This window comes from Lagenorhynchus albirostris, chromosome 1 (genome assembly GCF_949774975.1).
Source record: "Lagenorhynchus albirostris chromosome 1, mLagAlb1.1, whole genome shotgun sequence".
Taxonomy (NCBI): Eukaryota; Metazoa; Chordata; class Mammalia; order Artiodactyla; family Delphinidae; genus Lagenorhynchus; species Lagenorhynchus albirostris.
This window is the reverse complement of record NC_083095.1, coordinates 56,994,489-57,018,543: the sequence shown is the minus strand read 5'-3', so window position 1 is coordinate 57,018,543 and position 24,055 is coordinate 56,994,489. Positions and strand designations below refer to the sequence as shown.

General features: G+C 34.4%; 1 long non-coding RNA gene across 1 annotated transcript in view; it reads right to left on the bottom strand.

Moving 5' to 3' along the window:
• Nucleotides 1–289: 289 nt before the first annotated feature.
• LOC132530417 (uncharacterized) overlaps nucleotides 290–24,055 on the bottom strand; it is a 425,095-nt gene continuing 401,329 nt past the window's right edge. Inside the window, exon 5 of the long non-coding RNA XR_009543797.1 lies at nucleotides 290–401. This is a non-coding gene — a long non-coding RNA (uncharacterized LOC132530417). The remainder of the gene's footprint in view (nucleotides 402–24,055) is intronic.

The window sequence follows — 24,055 nt, the reverse complement described above, 5'->3', positions numbered from 1 at the left end:
TCAACTTGACTGTGCCACAGGGTATCCAGATATTTGGTTAAAAATTATTCTGGATGTATCTGTGAAGGTATTTCTGGATAAATTAACATTGGAGTCAGTAGACAGAGCACAACAGATTGCCCTCCCCAATGTGGACAGGCCTAATCTAATCATTGGAGACCTGAGTAGAATAAAAAGCTGAGTAAGGGAGAGTTTACTTTCTCTTCCTAATTGTCTTTGAGGTGGGACATTGGTCTTCTCCTGCCTTTTGACTCAGACTCATATTGGAACTTCCGCTGTTGACACGTACTTTGGACTTAGACTGGAACTTACGCCATCAGTTCTTCTGGGTCTTCACCTTGCCAACTGCATATCTTGGGACATCTCAGCTTTTCAGCCTCCATAACCACTTGAGACAATTCCTTACAATAGAAAAAAGGTATGTTTTATGTATATATATGTTCTGTTTCTCTTAAGAATTCTAATATATGGTTACTATCCAGTTGCTTAGAAAAGAAAAAGTGTTCCTACATTATATGGAACAACCAAATGTGAATTTTATTGGCCTCCTTTTGGGACCCAGCTAGGTACAGTCTTTACAGTCTTACATATACCAGGAGGGAGGCAAGGTATTTAGCTGCTACACAATTAATCCAAGTAAAGTGACATAGGCATTCAGGTGTTGAACTGCCCAAGAACTAGTAATGAAGTAATGAGTTTCAAACATGGCAAAACACACACCAACATTTACATATCAAACAAGTAGTAGTGTTTAAATGAAAACCTGCCAAATTATTATCAATTTCATCTAATTATTTGGTAATTATGTGATTCAAATACTTTAGGTTATAAATGAGGAAATAAGAAAAACAAAACAAAAAACCTCATTGCAAAATGAGATTTACTATGACTCCTCAGGAGTGAGAGAGAGTGTAATAGATAATTTGTAGAAAATAATCTTTGTATCCATGTACCTTCATGTGTAGTTCCTCCCATGAAAAGGTGTCTATTTTCCCAGCCCCTTGAAACAGAGCTTCAGCCTTCTCTCTTAGAACACTGTGACTACCATCTGAATAAGTTCAGCCTAGCTTACTGGATCAAGAGAAAAGTCTTGGTTATGCAGTACTATTAATGGCAATAGAGGATATAGAGGGAATTGTTCTACTCACCTGGTACCAATACATAGGCCTTATTAAACAGAGGTCAGAGGGAAGAATATGGCCCACACACTATTACTACGCATTTAGAAGGACTAGGTACACCTTTTTTCAAAGACTTCTTCAATACAATAAATAATTTGATTTGAATCAATAATTCAAAGAATAAATTTAATTACAAATTAAATAAGGAATTAATTTGATATAATGAACAAATTGTTAAAGGTATGAAAACTATGCAAAAACATTACTGCAAAATCATGAGAGAGATAGAAAATAGATATAGATGCCAAGGTGGATAAAAATATCATCGTTAGGAAACAGCAATTTTATATTTCAAATAGAAAGCCTTCTAACATAATAATTATAATAAATATTGTTCTGGAAATTCTAACTCCATTAGATAACAAAGATAATAGTATAAATATCAGAAAGAAATATAAAACATCATTTTCAGATAATATGATTAATCTACAAACATTACAGTTAAGCTATTGTAAGCAGTACAAAATTTTAAAAGACAATGATATGCAAATTAATATGCCGAAATTTGTAACATTTATACATATAAACTAATTATAAAATAAATTGAAAATCTTATAATATTTGGTGACGTTAGACAGTATCTGTTCTAGGTGCTGAGTATAACTCATAAGTCTTACAATAGGTATTCTTATTATCCTCAAGTTACAGGTGAAACTGAGTCTCAGGGAAGTTAAATGGGCCATCATCACATAGCTATAGAGGTGACAAGATTCCTGTCCCAAGCATACTGATTCTAGAATCTTTTCTCTAAACTTCTTATATTGTCCTTTGATCTAAACCATAGAACAAACACAAAATATAAAGAACTTTGCAGGATTAATGAAGGAAACAAATAAAATCGACCTAAAAACATAACTGGAAACATGGAAGGCAGAAGCCTTATTATTTTCCTGTTCTTACAAATGCTGGGCACATTTATTAAGCACTTAATAAATGTTAGGGAATACATAAACTAGTAACAATATCGTAGAGATGTAGGATAACATGCATTCTTATTTGCTGTTTGTAGAGTGTAAATTTGAATAATTTTTAAAAGAAAATTTGATATTGTTTATAATTGAAATTCTATATAACATTTATTCTACATAAATATTCTATACTGTGTACAGGTGCTTCTGACACAAAGAACTGAAAACTTGATAAATCATGCCTTTAAAAAAACTCGATAAATCATGCCTTTAAAAATAGAGTCTTTTGTTTTCCACATATAATTGGACATAGACAGTGTTTGATGTTGGCAAAGAAGTTCAACAATCTAACCCGTTTGAGGACTCTCTTATTCTTCCCTGACATCCTTAAAGCATCTTGTGTTTTTCTCCCTGTACTTGTTTCATCATGGTTTCAATATGTCAGACTCATCAGAAACCAAGTCTATTCCAGGAAGAAAGAAGGAGAAAGGGACAGAAGCAATGCACACTCTCTTCACACCTGTCACTTATCAGAAAATAAGGTATCCTTGAGAAGCCCCCCACAGATTTTATATTGCCTATTTATTTACAAACGAGCTACTCTAAATATAAGTGACTAGAGGAAAGAATCTGGCTTTCAGTACTCAATCGACACTTTCACAATCATTGCTGAAATACATATGTAAAATAGGTAGGCATGTACGACCTATATGATAAGAAAAAAAAGGCTAGAAAAACACTAAGTAACTATCAGTAGGAGATTAATTATCACAGCCATGTAAGGAATAAAGGAGGAGAATGAAGAAGTAGGAAATGCCCCTCATCATACACCTTAGCTTTGGGTGAAGTATTGAAAAAGCTAGTCATTCCTCTAATTGTTATGGTGTTAGGAAAAGTCTAAATTTAGGAGAACATTGAAATGCATGAACTATGTTCTCATCTTAAATTTTAAAATGTACTCTTCTGCTAAACTGAAGACATTCACATTTTAGATCTCAAGACTGCAAGCATCAAAATGACCTAACAATCTGGGAACCACTTGGTCTAGCCTTCAGTATACGACCCAATGACCCAGTGTCACAAGCTTCTGCAAATAGGGGACTGATACCATTAATACAACATTAATTCACATACTTCTTTTTCTCTCCTCGTCTTCCTTGTCCCCAAAATTGTTTTTTTGTTGTTGTTGCTGTTGTTTAGACAGGTTTTCTAGGTTGACATGCTTGCCTGCCTTTATAGTTTCATTTCCTAGTTTTAATCAACAATATTTATGACTTCAATATTTATAAACCAAATAAAACAAAGACATGCAATGTTCCATTGATGCAGTTTTTTAAAAAAATTAAAGCTATTCTCCCCATCCATAAATATTTCAACACAAATTGAACTAGTCATAGAAAGATAGATTCCTATGTCCATATTTTAGCATCATAAATTGGTGGTAATCTGAATCATGGTCCATTAGGTGTGATTTATGCTTCTCATTAAATATAGCTATAGCAATTTTTTTTTTTTGCAAAGGACAGTTAATAATAAACAAGTTCACTTGGAATAAATTTAGATTCTCCATAAATAACACTTCTATGGGACTTCATCCCTTCTGTTTCTATAAAGCTAATTAGTAGACCAAATCATGGTATATGTTGAAATCTCTAACAAACTTGTTTAATATTCTTTGCCACAAACTAAAGCAATGCAAAGAAATTATAAAAAGCTGTTCAAAATCTTATTAAAAATACTGAAATCAAAAGAGCCTAAGTTTGGGGAAAACAGAAACAAATGTTTCTGAAATATAATATTTCCTAATTCTTTTTTATGTATAACACAAACTGAACATTGTAGGTATTTTTTCATAAGGAAAATTTAGCCAACTTTGGAGTTGTACTTACATAATATTGTATATTTTGTTATTCAGAAAATATTAATCTTTCTTACCCACTTCTAGGGGAGTATTTTATTTTCCCACCCTGTGAGTGTTGCATTTGACTATGTGATTCCCTCTGGCCAAAACAATGTTAGAGGGTATGACACATGAGCATATCCAAAGAGAGGCTTTATCTGTGCTTGCATGGACTGGTTAGTTCTCTCTTGTGCCCCTGTCCACAGGTGTGAGAATTTCATATCCCAGATAGGGTATGCCCTTTCAGCTTGGATCTAAACACACATTTAGAGCCAACCTGCATCTTGGAGATGAATCTTACTGAACCCGGTACAGCCTAGCAGAGTCAAGCAGAGATGCAGCTGATTCATATACCCATGGACACAAAATAAGTGGTTTTGCCTTTAAGCCACTTATTTCCCATGCTGTTTGCTATGAAACATTGCTACAGCAAAAAGATGAGATATACAAATGGTTAACATTCCAGGTTGGTTAATAAGGGATAGTCAAAATCACTCTTGAAAATTCTTTGGTCACTAATAAAACACACTGTAGTTACTTTTGTGTAAACGTCTCTGTGATATGTCCAAATAAATGTATATTCCAAATATATAAAATGTATATGTAAACAATTTTATAGTACTACATTTTAAATATTAAAGATGTTCAACCTATGGAAGAAGCTTAAAATAATAACCATTGAGGATAACTTGACTTCTCTCACATGAACACTCCTGGGCATGTATTCATTTAATAGGACTGCCTCCCTAATAAAATGGCTATTTTCCTTTTTTCCTTTCTCCTATTTCTCTTTCCTGAGTAGGCATTATATTAGAACTCCTCTATATAACTCTGCAACCAACATGAGATCAGTATATATACTTATATTTTCATCATGTTTTATAATTGTTAATTAAATAAAAACTGAATTATGCAGTTTTATTAATTGATATAACTGCCAACATTATAATCCAATCACAATACTATTTTAGTTTTTATTCCCCAAAACATTTGTATTTGGATATTTTTCCAATCAACATGGCCTAGTCTCTGGTAATTGCCCCTCCCTCATCATAGAATTCAAATGGCTGGTTCCATTCATGTATTCTTTCATTTACCCATTTGACTACAAAATGGAGCATTTGTATGATCTAGGGATAGAACCTCTATAGTTAAGCACTATCAGGATATCTGATATTTGTAAATTTTATATATAATTTTATTTAGAAAAACCCAATAGCGTATTGGGTTATAATTTTGGGGTTATAATTTTGGGGTTATATCAGTTAATAAAACTATATTTAGTTGAATATACATATATTGTTTAATTAAAACAAAATATGAAAAGAGAAGTGCATATATATTAAGTCATCAAGAAGTACTTATCGAGTGGTGATATGTGCTGCAGAACTTACAGCAAAGAAAATAATATCTTCATGTAACTTTGATCCAAATGATATAGTCAGAGCATGTTATATATGTTTTATATACATATATATACATACATATATGCATATAAGCATATAATACATATACATGTATAAGTATGCATCTATGTTCATGTATACATATATATACAAACACATTGATGTATACTATTAAAAGATAATAAGTACTATAACAAAGCAAAACCTGGCAAAGACTATAGAGCTGGAAAATATATGTGAAACACAGATAGAAAACATGTAATAGTGATTGAGATGGAGGATTAATTAAATGTTATAACAACTATCGATTAAAGTTTAGATGTAGAGAAGACCAAAAATGAAGAAAACATAATAAAGAAATAATGATTAGAACTTATGAAAGATATAAATCCAAATAAATTATTTGTAAAAATTTCTAGCAGGATAAATGAATATAAATTCATATGCATATTATCAAATGCCGAAGAAAGAAAAAGGTCTTAAAAACAGGCAGAACAACAACAATAACAAAAGCAGGTTACCTAATAACACTGGACAAATAGAAATAACAGAATTTTCAACAACAAAAATATAATTTAAATGAAGTGAAATAATATCTAGCTGTCAACCTAGAATGCTGAACTCAGAAAATAAAATAAATATTACAAATGAGCGTGAAATAAAAATATTCTTAGTTAACTAAAATGGGAGAGCTGCTTATCTGGATCTCAAATGTATCTACATATAGAGAACACACTGAAAGAAGAAAGGAAAAAGATAAATGTAAGCTGACACAATGAAATAAGAAATACATTTTATAAAACAGTTTTGGCAAAAAGGAGCAGAAAGCATATTTTGTTCTCAAACAATAGGTGAGAAAGATGTTTAGGAAAGAAAAATTAAAATTCTAAATACATTAAAAAGAATTAAATGCATTGAGTGATATTTCCTATTTATTATAAATATATGCAGTCTCCCCAAACTGATCCATAGACACAATATAATACGAATCAAAATCACATTGTGATATTTCATGGAGCTAACAAATTGACTCATATGTATATAAGGATCAAGAGTAGGAAGAAAACAAAACAGAATTATATAATCATTCAAAATGAGCAAGTTTCTGGTAGAGGAACTCTTTATAGGATATAATGATATTATAAAGTTCTGGTAACTAAGGAAAGGTGGTATTGGCACAGAGCATTAAACATTAAGCAGTCTAAACTAGACCTTTTCATATATGTAAATTTGATGTGACAGTGAATCCATTGTAGATTGGGAGGAAGGGATGGACTATTCAATAAATTTGCTGGGTAAATTGGTTATCCATAAAGAAATAAAATGAATTTTAATCTCTATATTTTATCATACAGCTTAAGATGGGTATAAGAAGTGAATATGGAAGGCATAATTTTTTAATATTTAGAAGAAAATATAATAATGACACAAAATCATTAACCAAAAATATCAATGTGGGAGATGTAAACTAAAAAATTTCTAGAGCTCAAACAGGGCATGGAGATATTATAAGCTCTAGACAGCCAAAGTTAGTTAGGAGTGGAAATTCTTACTGATCTCCTGAGGCATTCAATAGGGAGAGCACACACACAGATCACACCTTAGTAGCAGAGCTAAACTATCCCTAGATTAAAGCTAGGGCAGGCATAGAACTCAAGTAGCTTTAATTTTTTTTATTTTTTATTTATTTATTTTTTTTGCGGTACATGGGCCTCTCGCTGTTGTGCCCTTTCCCGTTGCAGGGTCCGGACGCGGAGGCTCAGCGGCCATGGCTCACGGGCCCAGCCGCTCCGCGGCATGTGGGATCTTCCTGGACCAGGGCACGAACTCGTGTCCCCTGAATCGGCAGGCAGACTCTCAACCACTGCGCCACCAGGGAAGCCCTCAAGTAGCTTTATTAAAGGGTTAATTTTTTGCCATGTATCATGGAGCTATGCATCCATTGTTTATTATTCTGTAAATACTAAAAGGAATTGCTATGCAGATTTCTGGTGCTCTTTCCTGTATAGCTTCCTGTTTGGGGAACCATTGTTTGACAACATCCAGCCCCCTCAGCCAACTTCAGCTCTGATCTGTTTCCTCATCTCAACAGCACCACCATACTGGAATTCTCATCCTTGCATTGTAGTCCAGAATGTGTTTATAAGAGAAAAAAAGCAGGGCAGTCACTAAGCTCATCTCAATTGTCATCTTTCTCTGAGTTCACAGTTCTGCACAGACTGCTATCCAGTGTTCAAAAACCATTGTTCCATATATTTCATCAGCTTTCTAATTGTTTTTTGGTGGGAGAGTGAACAAAGTTTCTATAATAATGATCACCTCTGAAGGAAAAGTAAGGTGAGTTTTACACAATAGATATAATAGTAATTTGATGATGGGTTTATTAATGTATTTTTATTTTCAAAACTCCTATGTCATACACATAAACACACAACACTATCTTTTATCAAGTATTCAAAAAACTGAAAGAACAGAAACAGGATAACAAGTTAAATGATTACTACAATATTAATTTGGACAGCCTAAAGAAGGTGGAGGTGGTACATGGTCATTAGTTTCACTGCCTACTTTGAAAGCAGAGTTTCAGGATTGGCTAATGGGTTAGTCCTAGGATGTGGAGAAAGAATTTAGAGAAGGATAACTGCAAGTCTTCTACCCCCAATAAACTGGGTTAATGTTTGTGCTCTGGCAAAGATGTGAAAAAACTGAGCCATGAGCAAATTTGAAAAGGGAATTAATAAATACTTAAGTTTGACATTGTGAGTTTGAGATGCCCATGAGACTTCAAAGTAGAGCTATAATAGGTATTTCATAAAAGAGTTCAGGGTAAAACATTAATTTGGACATATCTGTGCATATATGAGATTTAAATCTATACATTTAGATCATCTAAGGAATAAGAATAATTAGAGTGGAAAATGTCTGTAGCCAGACCTCTCGTGCACTAAACCAGAGAGAGTTTCTGTAGGGTAAGGAGTTAGGAAAGGAGGCTGAGGAAGAACAGAGGGTCATATAAAAGAAAAACTAGGAGAAGGCAGTGTATTGGATGTTGAAGAGAAAAGAAGTTGTTAGTCATTTCAGAAAATGGATAGTAAGGAGAGATTAGGAAACTAAGTAAACTAGTCCCCACTCTATATCAGTCAATTTGGCCTATCTGGAAAAAAAGAGAAAAAAAAAAAAAAAGAGAGAGAGAGAGAAAGAAAAAGAAGAGGAGGAAGAAGAAAGAGGAAAAAAGCCTGAATAAGACATTTGACTAAAGTGTCAAACCTGTTTATATGAGGTGATAAGACAGGACAAAAATTGAGTGTTTTGGAAACCATGTAATTTATTATGTCTATTAGAGTTTAATTTTGTAAACATAATTTATTGCTGATGGTGCTTAAATGTACTTATTTATCATTTGGAACTTTGTAAAAGAAGCCAATTATTCACAGAGACATGCTCAGTGTTTTATTATATAAGTTGTCCCTTGTAATGTAACTTTGTAAAATGGAGCTGATGATTCAGGTTGCCAACTTATGCACCAGCATAAAATTTGTTTCCCTTGGTAGTGCTAATAATAACACAACAACTCTCCTAGGGACCCAAACAGATTGTGCAAAGTTGTTTACTTCTGCTGCTGTTAAAGGATGCTACAAAAACGATTATCCCCTACCTGAAACATCCTAAAGGAAAAAAATCACCTGGTGATAAATATTTTAATTTTTGAGTCTAAAGCAACATTCCATTCTCTTTTATCTACATGCATATATGGTTCCCTCTCCCAAAAGCCTCTTTATTTTTTTGGGAAAAATGGCTAAAATTTATTGATCTACAGATAAATTTCAATCCTTTTAGTGGTCACCTTCATGCCTACTTGCAATGTTCATCACAAAGAACAATAAAAGGGCTTTGACCTGAGCAAGTAGAAAGTTACTTTCATTCATAATAGCATTCACTCATTGTGACTAAAGGTCAGCTTTACAGCATTTGTAATTAGACTTTTCTGTTTTAAAAGATGCTTAAACATATTACCTTACAAAGAGTTAAAAATCAAAAGGGAAGTGTAATATATACCAATAAATTTGTTAAATGAAATGGACAATTTTTGAAAGACAAAAAAAAAGAAGAAATAAAAATTCAAATAGTGCCTCATCCATGAAAGAAACTGAAATCATAATCAAAACCTTTTCGTAATGAAAATTCCTTCCTAGAGTGTTTTGTAAAACATTTAAGGAAGAAACTATACAGATGCCCCACAAAAACCTTTCTAAAAATGAGGAGCGTATAGTTTGTTGTATGATAGCAGCATAACCCTGACTCCCGAACCTGAGACAAATAAGAAAAATACAAATCAATTTCCTCATAACTGTAGATACAAACGTCCTTAATATAATATTAGCAAGTTGAGTCCACTCATGTATAAAATAATAATATATTGTGTAAAAGAATAGTTTTGCCATGATTATAGTATTAACAAACATTCAAAAAATTTCTTCAGTTAAATAATACACATTACAGAATAAAGAAGGAAAAATAAGTGATTATATCAAGACGTAGAATAAGAATTTAATAAAATTTAACATCCACTCATAAACTGATAATAAGTTTCTTAAAAATTAAATAGTGTCATACACATTGGTGAAATATGAGGACATCTCTGGTGAATTTCACAAAGCACTAAAAGAAGAATTAATACTAACTTTTCACTAACTCTTCCAGAAAATAAGGGAGGCAAGAACACTTCCAGACTCATTGTATAAAGTCAGTATTACCCTTATACTAAACCCAGACAAAGATATCACAGGAAAAGTAAACTATATAATAACAACTGCTATGAATATAGACATAAAATTTCTCAACAAAATACTAGCAACCCCAAACCAGCAATGTTAATAAAGGATTATACATTAGGACTAATTAGGTATTATCTCAAGATGGCAAGATTTTTTTAACATGCTAAAATCAGTTAATGTAATTCAGCATATCAATAGAATAAAGGGGGGAAAACACCTGCTACTCATAGAAAGAGCATCATACAAATTACAACACCAATTCATGATAAAAACACTTAATACACTAGGACTAGAAGAGAATTTCCTCAACTGATAAAGAGCATCACCACCAACAAAAAATATCCTACAAATAACATCATATTTAATGGTGAAAAACCAACTGTTTCCTCCCAGCCAAGACTGAAAGCAAGACAAGGATATCTACTCTGACTACTTTTATTTAAGGCTGTACCAGAGCTTTTAGCAAGGAAAATTATGCAAGAAAAAAATTTTAAAATTCAGGTTGGGAAGAAAGAAATAAAACTATGCTTATTCACAGATGACATGATCTTGTACATAGAATATCCCAGGATATCCACTAAAAATCTACTACAACTAACAAATAAATTAAGCAAGGATAAAGGATCTAAGAGCAACATACAAAAATCATTTGCTACACTAGCAGTGAACAATAAAAACATTTAAAAAACAATCCCATTCATATAAATATCAAACATATGTAGGGATGTGATTAATAAAAGTATAATATTTATACTTAAAACTATAAGAATTTGTTGAAAATAAAGATATAAATAAACAGAAGGCATTTCAAGTTCATAGATGAGAAAATTTAACATTATTGAGATGGCAATATTCCCCGAATTGGTTACCTGATTCAATACACTCTCAATTAAAACTCTCATCTGACTTTTTTGTAGAAATTTAAGAACTGATTCTAAAATTTATATGGACATGAAAAACCTAATGACCAAAACAATCATGAAAAAGAACAAAGTTGGAAGGCTCACATCTGTGAATTTCAAAACTTACTATGACACTATAGTAATCAAAACCATGTAGCACTTGCATGAGAATAGATATAAAGATAAATGGAATAGGATAATATTTATGATCAATTGATTCTCAGCAAAGCTGTCAAGACAATTTAGTTGGGGGAAGCATCATCTATTTGAACTGCTAGATATCCACATTCAAATGGATGAATTTGCACCCCTACCTCACACCATATTTTTAAAAAACCTCAAAATGAATCCATAGATCTAAATATATGAGCTAAAACTATTAAACTCTTAGAAGAGAATGTTTGAGTAAATCTATGTAATCTTGGGTTAGGAAGTTATTTTTTAGATATGAAAGTAAAGGTATAAGTAACAAAAGCCAAAATAGGTAAACTGTACTACATGAAAAAAAAAAGTGCTGAAAGAAAGTAAGAAGAAAACCCACAGAAAGAGAGAAAATATTTGCAAATATAGATCTGATAGTGGGCAAGAGTGACTATACTGAGACAAAATAGACTTTAAGTCAAAAATTGTCACAAAAGACAAAGAAGGTCATTATATAATGATAAAAGAGCCAATTCATTGCATAAATATATACATCACCCACATTCGAGTATCTAAATATATAAAACAAATATTCACAGCTCTGAAGGGAGGAATACACAGCAGTAATAGTACAGTAGGAGACTATTGCCCTACTTCCAACAAGGACAGCACGTCCAGATAGAAAATCAATAAGGAAACAGAGGACTTAAATGACACTATAGTCCAAATAGACCTAACAGACATACACAGAACATTCTACCCAACAGCAGCAGAATACATTCTTCTTCAAGTACACATGGAACATTCTCTGATAGATCATATGTCAGGTTAAAAAACAAGTCTTAGCAAATTTGAAATAATACCAAGTATCTTTTTTGACCATAATGGAATTAAACTAGACATCAGTTAAAAAAAAAAAAAGAAAAAAGAAAAATTGGAAAATTCACAAATATGTGAAAATTAAACAACACACTTTTCAACAACAGTTGCATCAGTGTAGCTATGCCAACATCTTGATTTTAGTCCCATAAAACCATACCAGTTTTTTGACTTCTAGAACTGTAAGATAATACATTTTTTAAGCCACCAAATCTGTGGCAATTTGTTACAGCAGTAATAGGAAACTAATATAGAGTTACTAACCATTTATTGTCATGTTCCTGTGTTATGGAAATTTTCTCTAGTGAACCTGGAATACTATCACACTGCAATCAGAAGTCTCTACCATATAAAAACTAAGAAAGCTCCCATGATGTATTAGCTCCCATCATGGAAGAATGGGATATTCTATTTAAAAGTTTTACTGGAAAATTGTTATGTTTTTTAAAGAGCTTTAAGGGGCTTCCCCAGTGGCTCAGTGGTTAAGAATCTGCCTGCTCTTGGAAGGGACACGGGTTCGAGCAGTGGTCTGGGAAGACCCCACATGCCACGGAGCAACTAAACCTGTGAGCCACAACTACTGAGCCTGTGCTCTAGAGCCCGCGAGCCACAACTACTGAAGCCCGCATGCCTAGAGCTCATGCTCTGCAACAAGAGAAGCCACCGCAATGAGAAGCCCACACACTGCAACGAAGAGTAGCCCCCACTCGCCGCAACTAGAGAAAGCCCGCACACAGCAATGAAGACCCAACGCAGCCAAAAATAAATAAAATTTAAAAATAGTTTGATAAAAGAAAATATGAAAATAAAGAGCTTTAATTTCACAAATCTCCAATGTATGAGGAAATAAAAATAACAGTAAGATTTATTATTCCAAATGCAGTGTACCAGAGAGTACAGAACATAATTCTATTTTGGCAAGTGTTCTAGCCAAAGTACTTTGGACCATCGTATTAATTAACAAATTAGGCAGGTGGCTATTTTGCATATTCTTACACATATTGTACCTATATGATATACTGAGAACCTCAGAAGTAGCCTTTGAAGCCATTCCATATAAAAATAGATGGTTGTATATCCCATACTTAAGGTTCCTACCCAAGAACTTCACTCATATCTTTGTTTAATCACTACTGGGCATTGCAGCTGGTGAAGAAAAAAAGGAATTTGTCTTGAAGATTTATAATTGCCCAGTGTCTTGCATGACAATCTCTTTCATGGGCTCATACCAAAACATAGGAATGCTGCAAAATAATGTGTGACATAAGATGCTTTAGAAAAGTATGAGGAAGTTTACAAGAATGAGATAGACTGAAAAACCAGTACAAGACTCCTACTGTGTGGGAGATTTTCCATTGCCAGACTCCTGCAATTTGGACAGTGGCTTGCTGGCTCCTTTGACACATGGCATCCAGCAGCATCTACTATCATCTTTCACCAGCAACTCTCTCGGTGCCTCTGGTAAAATATATCCATTTTAGCTGTTTCTGTAGCAATATAGAGTGTGACTTTGCATCAGTTTCCACTGGTGTGGCACCACGGTGATGTCTCTGCCTTTCAGTGAGTCATGGTTATGCCTTCACCATCACTGTCTAGATCTCAGCCTGGGGTAGAGAGCTCTTCCTCAGGCATCCTTTAAGCCCTAGTGTAGCAGATGCTCTTTATATCTGCTGTTCCCACGTTCTCTAGATCTCTCTTTACTTCTTACTAGTCAATTAATTATTACTCCAATCCCGTATTAATGTTAACAGTTCTTTAAATTAAACTTTCTCTGTTCAAATCACTGTGTAGTTTGTTTCAACTGGACCATAACTAATAAACTGCTTGAGTGCTTTTAATCCCATAGAAGCTCAACTGACATTCATTAGTTGAACAAGCAAATGGATGAATGAGGAATGTTCACTAATTTTCAAAACCACCAGTGGAGGGGATAGGGGAAAACAACAAAAATCTCTTGAGCATAATTAGAAATGGCTCATGAACAGTTTGGCCAGTGTGGCATATTGCACAAGTTTAAGTAGCTATTTCTGAACAGAATCAGGGAAAGCAGAAACTGATAACGTCATTGCTACATAATGCTTCTTTTTAGCCAGACTTGGCAATAATCTCAATTTGTGAGCAGAACTGCTACCAGTTGAAAACCTGGCATGAAAATTTATACCTTAGGAAGGGTCATCTGTAGTTCTTGAATAAAACCATTATTACAATGCAATCACTGAAACTGATCTGGGGGAAAAAATGCTTACTTGACTACACCCAACAAACCATGTTTGAATAAGTTGTTAATGATTTAGTTACTTTTCCAATTCTGTGCTATTTGAAGTGCGATCTCAACTGCTGTTCATAATTTTGAAACATCCAGTTAGTTGGCTTTAACCACAAAAGAGTTATCTGGGCATCTAGAGGCCCCCTGATATTTCCAGAGGTATTGAGCATGTTGCATACTTGTTGGTCTCAGGCTTACCAAGAGGGAGATCTCCCTAACCTCTTGCAGTGCCAATGCTTTGCTCTTTGGTGTCATTTTGCAGCATAGTGTAATTTGAAAGCTCTGTCTGTAGCTGTATTGAACACTGGTTGATCAAGGTGCATCCCCCCAGTTAGTTTTTTTTTTTTTTGTATTTTATTTTTTTATTGGAGTATAATTGCTTTACAATGTTGTGTTAGTTTCTGCTGTACAGCGAAATGAATCAGCTATGTGAATACATATATCCCCTCCCTTTTGGACTTCCTTCCCCCTACCCATCCCACACTTCTAGGTCATCACAGAGCACACCGTGCTATATAGCAGGTTCCCACTAGCTATCTATTTTACACATGGTAGTAAATTTATGTCAAACCTAATCTCCCAATTCATCCCACCCTCCTCTTCCCCCTCTTGTCCACATGTCCGTTCTCTACGTCTGCGTTTCTATTCCTGTCCTGCAAATAGGTTCTTCTGTACCATTTTTCTAGATTCCACATACATAGGTTAATATACGATATTTGTTTTTCTCTTTCTGACTTACTTCACTCTTTATGACAGACTCTAGGGTCCATCCACATCTCTACAAATGACCCAATTTCATTTCTTTTTATGACTGAGTAATATTCCATTATATATATGTACCACATCTTCTTTATCCATTCATCTGTTGATGGACATTTACATTGTTTCCATGTCCTGGCTATTGTAAATAGTGCTACAACGAACAATGGGGTGAATATGACTTTTTGAATTATAGTTTTCTCAGGGTATATGCCCAGTAGTGGGATTGCTGGGTCATATGGTAGTTCTATTTTTAGTTTTTTAAGGAACCTCCATACTGTTCTCCACAGTGGCTGTATCAATTTACATTCCCACCAACAGTGCAAGAGGGTTCCCTTTTCTCTGCACCCTCTTCAGCATGTATTGTTTGTAGATTTTTTGATGATGGCTATTCTGACCAGTGTGAGGTGATACCTCATTGTAGTTTTGATTTGCATTTCTCTAATAATTAGTGATGTTGAGCATCTCTTCATGTGTCTCTTAGCCATCTGTATGTCTTCTTTAGTGAAATGTCTGTTTAGGTCTTCCACCCATTTTTCGATTGGGTTGTTTGTTTTTTTGATATTGAGCTGCATGAGTTGTTTGTATATTTTGGAAATTAATCCTTTGTCCGTTGCTTTGTTTGCAAATATTTTATCCCATTCTGAGAGTTGTCTTGCACAGCAAAGGAAACCATAAAGAAAAAGACAACCCCCAGTTTGTTTCTCAATACTTAGGGGTAAAATATCTCAAAGTCAAGCAACAAAAAACAAGAGAAAAAGATAGACTGATGTGCTGTGTACTTTTTTAAAAAGTAAATGAAGTCTCTTCAACATATTAAAAATTAATATGTCATATTATATATATTATATATGTGTATATATATTATATATGTATATATATAACTGAATCATTTTGCTGTACACCAGAAACTAACACAACATTTTAAATCAACTATACTTCAAATTAAAAGAAAGAAACCAAATGACTATGTGTTTCTAATTGAGAGCTGACATCAAGCTGACACCATGGGGTATGCGTTGACAGTTAAAAATTATCTAAAATCTATGCATGCTTTTCTTTTTTTTTAAGTTACATATCTTAGACACATACAGAATCACCTGATATACTCTTAAAGACTCTGTAGTAAACTCTTCATTGTTATGTATTGATTCACTGATTCCTTCTTCCCATTAAGGTAGATTATCTGAAATAAATATTTTCTCTTAACTAGGAAAAACTTTTTTCCTGGGGTCAACCAGAATTTGTATAAATTCAGAGGGGGGCATTTATCATTAAATGTACATTTTATATTAATAATTCAGGAGAACACTCAAGTTGCTATCAACACAGATATCCTTTGAGGGCCTAAGGGACATAATTTTGATGTTTACTCTTACATTTACATTATAAAAAGGAAGAAAACAAGAAGGAATTATTAGGAAAAAGTGTTATTACTCAAGATGGCAGAAATTTATATCTATATCTATTATATTTATACCTATATATGTGGTTTACAGAGGTATGACATAAGGAGCCTGTTAGAAGCTATTATCTTTTTCTCTAATCATTACTTTCAACTATGGTCATTAGGTTTCTATTTCCTGATCAACAAGAATATTTCAGGAAGATCCCATAGGTTATTGATCACTCTCTCATATTAAATGTTAAAAACAGTTATTTAAAAAGCCAATCTTATTGCTAATTAAATCCTATGTAATCCTTCAGACACACCCAGGGTTGTTTCTTACAGTAGTCGGAGTGGAACTTCTTATAGTAGCTGGAGTGGCATTTGCCACTCTTATTTCTTCCCCTACCCCAGCACCTTGCACAGGAAGAAGAAGGTTATTATGGTCTGATTCTTAGATAGTCTTCCTCTCTGTTTTGAAGATTCTTATTCTGAGACTGAGAGATTGAGGCGAAGAAGAACAATGAAATAGGCAGGTAACTTCATTTATAATCTGTTCATCTTTTTTTTTTTGTTTTGTTTTGTTTTGTTTTGTTTTGTGGTACGCGGGCCTCTCACTGTTGTGGCCTCTCCCGTTGTGGAGCACAGGCTCCGGACGCGCAGGCTCAGCGGCCATGGCTCACGGGCCCAGCCGCTCGCGGCATGTGGGATCCTCCCAGACAGGGGCACGAACCCGTGTCCCCTGCATCGGCAGGCGGACTCTCAACCACTGCGCCACCAGGGAAGCCCTAATCTGTTCATCTTTGATAAGAAAGAATCTACATTTTCATTTTGGCTTGCTTTGTTTATGTCTCCTCCTAGTGGCTTCAGACGACAATGTTCATAAATTTCTGGGAGACATGTTGAGCTTTACCCTATTTCCTGCTTTCTGTGATAAGCTCTCTGCAAAGGAGAAGCTTTGTCTCAACATGGCTCCAGCAATGGTCCATTATAAACTATCTTTGAGTAGTACGACACTTTTACAGGTGCAGCAGACCCTTGGGCAGTCCCATGTCCATCTCTAACTTCCATGTCCAAATATGGAGCCAAAGGAACCACTGAGTGCCCCTCACTGTCTTCTTCCCAGGCATAGATGCCATAGATTCTTGTTGTTCCTCTGCTTAAGCTTCTGTCAAGTTACACCACCTCAAAAAAAGCACTAAACACCAAATACAGGAACATGTATCAAGTTGTGCAGAGCTCATTATGTTATTATAATAACATAAGGGAGATTCTGAAATTCAATGGCCCAGTAAACTTCTAGTAGGAAAATGAGATACCAGTCTCCTACCCTGCAGGAAGCTCCAGTGTCTATGTCTCTAAGAGTAAAGCTCTACCTGTAAATTCTCACTCTACTTGGGGAGGAAAGAATCCTACTTTTTTCCCAAATAGGCAGGGAAGTAACATCATTTTATTTCTAACATCAATTTCCTCATCAGTGGTAACCCACATTTTTCTTCTTTTCTCCTTCGCTTTAGTTTTTTTCATTATATACCCTAGTGGGGAGTGCAATGAAGTAGGAGCAAGGGAGTAGGAAAAAGGGAGTTCACTGAGGAAGAGAGGGTTTGGTCTGGTTTTGTAAGCCCTGGAAGATAGTGTCTGACCCTATTTATGAATTAACGTTTTAAAAATATGGAGCATCTAGTATCCATTGTTTATTACAGTGGATCCTAGCACTGTTTTGCAGGGTCATCAGTAAAATTCTTCAGTCAATATCCAGTCAAAAACATATCACCTCAACTCATGCTACATTCCATGCTTTCAGGTGTCTTCTGTCACTGCTCCCTACATTGCCTTCCCTATCTTGGTGAATAGCAACTTCACTTTACAGTTTTTCCAGCCAGCTTAGAATTATTATTGATCCTCCCATTTTTTTATAGTTCACATCAAAATTAATGAGCAAATATTCTCAGCTGTACCTTCAAAAATGTCCAGAAATTGAATATTTCTGACCTGGAACACCACTGCTATACTGGTTTAAACTATCTTTAACTGTCTTCTGAATTATTTCAATAGCTTCCTAACCAGCCAGGGTGCTGATGCTTTAGCCTTCCATCCTTCACGCCAATTCTCAACAAAGCAGGCAGAGTAATTATTTTAAAAGATAAATCTCGTATTTCATTCCACAAATAATTTAAAAAATCCTCCAGTGATTTCCCATGTAATTTACAGTGACTCTAAGGCCTTTAGATCTGTCTCCCTGCCCTACTTACCTCTGCGCTATTCTTTAAAAAAGGTTGGCACATTCTGGTTTCAGGATTTTTGCTCTTACCAGTCTGCTGGCTTGAAATTCTGTCCCCACAGATATGTACATGGCTCATTTCCTCAACAACTTGCAATATCATCATTATTATGAAACCATTTCTGACTTCCTTATTTAAACGTTTAATTCTACCTTATCATCCTCATTTCTATGCCTTATCACTAACTTATTTTTCTCTATAGAATTGATTATCTCAAGCCTCTCTACTTAGCAAAAGGAATATTATCTATTAATGATTGCTTAATAAACAATCATCAAATCTCAGTGGCATCTAACAATTAGATTTTCTTTTTCATGTATCTATGGGTCAGCTTCAAGTTAGCTCTGGCCTACTTTGGTTGCAGCTTGTAGTCTAGTCTACTCTGATTTTTAATTCTGAGGCCCATGATGGACAGGCAACAGCTACCTGGAGGAAACTCTTCTCTGTAATGGCAGTGACCAAAGGGGGCATACTGACTGCACACACACATTTTGAGCATCTATTTTCATTTTGCCTACTAACATTGCATTGCCTAAAATAACTCATGTGGTTAAGTCCAAAGTCAAGAATGGATGTGTATACAGTCTGCCCATGGAGATGGAAGAGTATGAAATTTTTTGTTAAGTATTGAATGTATCATATATGTGGAAATAGAATTTAACCAGCTGTAATGGGTGAAAAGATTTAGATTGGACAATTACAGAAGTATTCTAACTTCTAATATATACATCAAATTGTATTCAATTAAATTAGACAAATATAAGGATTTTCAAGTGGAAAATTAGACTCCACTTTGATGTTGGCTTTGGCACTTAGTGTCAAAGGATGTGTGTGATTCAGATAAGTGAAAGAGAAGACAGAGGAAAGTCTTCAGCAGGAAAGCTAGTTAAGCAAAAGTTCAGAGGAAGGAAAAAACAAAGTTTTCAAGTAGTGTCTAAGTTCAAGTGAAAGAGAAGACAGAGGAAAGTCTTCAGCAGGAAAGCTAGTTAAGCAAAAGTTCAGAGGAAGGAAAAAACAAAGTTTTCAAGTAGTGTCTAAGTTCTCCTTTACTCTCACTTCCCAAACAATTCAGTCCAAAACCATTAAGTGAGACTGGGTGGCCCAGGCCTTGCAGAAGCCCCAGTAGGGGGAGAAGAAAGACCATATGTTAAGATTACTTTTGTGGTGTAAAATAGCTAGCTACTGGGAAGCAGCTGCATAGTCCAGGGAGATCAGCTCTGTGCTTTGTGACCACCTAGAGGGGTGGGATAGGGAGGGTGGGAGGGAGATGCAACAGGGAGGGGATATGGGGATATATGTATACATATAGCTGATTTACTTTGTTATACAGCAGAAATTAACACAACATTGTAAAGCAATTATACTCCAATAAAGATGTTAAAAAAAAAAAGATTACTTTCGTGAATATTCCATATTCCATCCTGGATTCCTCATTTTAGTTTCCTTACTGCCTCTTCCTTCTTGTCCCTATTATTTGACTCACTTCAATATATTTCCTGATGAATTCTATCTGTTGCACTTTTTATTTCATACATTTTCCGATTCATAGTTTTCCTTTAACCTCCTTTGGAATACAAGAAATTTTACTCTTTTTGTTGTGTTTAGCTAGTCTATATGAGAGCCTAGGTGAACCAGGGCTTCCCTTGACATTCTGAATATTCACAGAGATGTCATTTTTTCCATTCTCAGTGCTCTGATTATAAATAGCCAACCTCATGATGTGAGAAACTTATAATGTGAGACTATATTGTAAGACATCACAGGTTTTAAGGAAGAATGAATAAATCCTCCATTATTAGGTCCTTTCTCCATCTGCTACTTATTCTAACTCCATGATGGATTAACTAACCCTTTCTTCTCTACTCACATTTAAATTCTGTAACCAAAACATGTCCTTAACTTAGCTAGTAACTATCCTACAAGGCAACTCAATTGCAGGACCATTGTGCAGGCTGTTGGTCAGAGTAGATGTGGCTGTTTTGAGATCCAACCACATTTCCTAGTCTAATCATTATACTGTGGTAAGATAATTTGGTACAAATTGCATTATTCATTCATAAGGAATCCCTCATGAGAGAGTTACATCCATGCCAGGCAGTCTGAGGCTTCTAAATAAGGAGGGTACTTGCCTGGTACATTTCCACTTCAGAACATCAGCAAACAGACTCTCCATTTGCACATTCTACAATTCTGAACTATCCCCTCCTTCTGCTGTTCCTCCCATGACTCACCATACAAACATTTCATTGTTGTTGTTGGTTTTTAACAATAATATGGCTACATCTCTCCTGAATGTATGAGTTTAAACTTTTCCTTTATCTTTTAGTTTGTTTGTAGTTTATGTCCTAAATATACTTCAACCACTAAAAATAAAGATCCACTAATTAATGTATGAAAATAAAAAATCGTTACCTTTGCCCATAGATCAAAGAGATCAGAAGTACATTATTTAGAGGTATTTAACAGATAATGTAACTCGATTATATTCTCATTTTACAGGTGATTAATGAAGAATATTGAAGAGGATTCAGGAGATGTTATTTCAAGTTGATCTCTGTCTCCACAGTGTCAATATTTTAGGGGGGGTGGCACATTTTAAGACTTCTCGTCCAATTTTGTACATTTTATAATAAGGATCACAGAGGATAAGTTACTTGCCCTAGAGCCTTGACTCTCAGACTTTCTACTATAGTACTTATGTCATTAAATAATTGTTTTCTCATAAAAGTCATAACATCTGATCTGTAGCTTATAAGGAAAAGTCTAATTTGATTTTTACTGTCCCTTCTTAAATTATATGATTCTATGAACTAAATTTGTTTATTTAATCCTCTCCTAGACCTCAACTGGATATATCTGCATTTGGCATATTCTTTAATCCCTTTCCTCTCATATGGAGAATAAGGAAACTTTAATCCTTTTCCTCTCATATGGAAAACAGATGCACTGAAAACACCCTAGAATCCATCCCAGCATAGTTGCTTCTGCTCTACTGCCAGTTTCCTGCGTTAATGCTTATGGAGATTTGCTATACTTGACATCTTTCAAGAGTGTATAGAGTAAGTACATCACTGCCTATAGTTTTATATTAATGAATCCTTATTAATATTTCTATGTGATGTGGTATCACATTTGTGTCAACTTTCTTAGGTTGCTTTATCTATTTCCTTTTTTCTTTGTCAATTTTCCCATATTAGAGAGAAAAGCATTTCTCATCTAGGTTGGAAAACCTCTATAATTACATGTCTAACCCCTATCACTTTTCTTTAGGTCTATTACAATATTCTTTCATTTGTCTTGCCAAACATCACTCACAGCATTTGGGGTATAGTGACTCTTAGAGTAGCCAGTGAATAAATACATGTTTCAGAGGGTTTGTTTTTTTGTTTGTTTGTTTGTTTTTAATCTTAATAGGTGGAAATGAAGCAAGTACCAGTCTCAACTCTCCCACACATTTATCATCATTTTCATATTAAGCAAATGAGAACAGACATTTAAATTGTAATAAAGTTTTATAGAACAGCAAAGTAAAACATTCATCTAAACTAAATGTTATTTCCTGATCAAATGTTAATCAATGGGATTTCATAAATTTAAATTTTATTCTGGTAAGATATTTGTAAAACTACAGCTTACGTTTTCCTTGCAATGCATGAGAATATTTAGCAGTAAGGAAGAGTGACTTCTGCTGCTAGTCAGAAAAAGACCCAGAGGACTTCCCTGGTGGTTCAGTGGTTAAGAATCCACCTGCCTATGCAGGGGACACAGGTTCGAGCCCCGGTCCGGGAAGATCCCACATGCCACGGAGCAACTAAGCCCATGTGCCACAACTACTGAGCCTGCGCTGTAGAGCCCGCAAGCCACAGCTACTGAGCCAACGTGCCACAACTACTGAAGCCCACACGCCTAGAGCCTGTGCTTCACAACAAGAGGAGCCACCACAATGAGAAGCCCATGCACCGCAACAAAGAGTAGCCCCAGCTTGCCACAACTAGAGAAAGCCTGCACACAGCAACGAAGACCCAACACAGCCAAAAATAAATAAATTTATTTTAAAAAACTCATATATTAAAAAAAAGATGCATTTATTAAAAAAAAGAAAGAAAAAGACCCAGAGACTTATCTCTCACTGTCTCACTGATAATAAGCCAACATTTATATAACTCATAGCACAATAGAATTTTAAGACAACAGATAATGTTAGAGATTAATAAGTACAGACCCTCATGTTACTGGTAAAGAATATGAAAACTACAAAAGTGAAATAATATTAACAGTAAAATAATTTTGAAAACTAGCATTTGTTGAACACATAACACAATTATGCACTTAGTTTGCATTATACCATTTTATACACAGAACAATCCTTGAGGTAAGTGCCATTATTAAAGAATTGCACATTAACATAGAGGAAGAATTAGAAACTGTGTTTTCAAATCTCAGTGCGGGGTTATTTTTAACTCAGTAGTCTACATCTTAATTGTAAATATTTTTTAATCATTAAAATATTTTCCAGTTTCTGCAGATTGCATGAGGCATTTTATGCTGAATAAAAATAGCATATATCATATTAAAACTAAAACATAAACATGATTTACTATGGGATTGATTGTCAAATACAAAACCATAAAGACTAAATCTTCTTTCTAATGAATTTAGTAGAGGAAAACGATTCCAAAAATTCCCATTCAAGCTTACCAAAAAATCCAGCCTACACTTAGATCAGGCATAGCCACTCACATTTCTGGTAACTATAATAAAGTTTGTGACTCATCAGTAAGAAAAGTCTATGAAAAATGCTTCAGTATATTCATGACAGCTTCATAAACTTCATACCAATGATATTTTAATTAACCATGGAATAATTTGGCAACTGATAATTTTGGGAGCATACAATACAGATAATTTTTGTTCAGCCCAATCTATTATAATAATTGACTCATCCAAAAGAGGTACTACATTTTAAAACCCATAGTTAAATTTAATTTAGGGTTCTGTAATGTGTTAGAAAGAAGAGAGCAGGTATACGTATAAAATAACATTTCTAAAAATCCAAAGCAGAGCTTTTAGATTTCGTTTACTTCCACTGAACTTATTCAAAGAAAGACTTATTCTTGTAGTTTTATATCTACTAAATCAAGTTAACAATAAATCCTCATTTTTAAAGATAAATCTAAAAGATAAAATGACATGAAATATGATATACTTTGGATAGTAAATACCATGGAAATAATTTATACCTCTATTTGTTCAACATTGTTTGATGAAA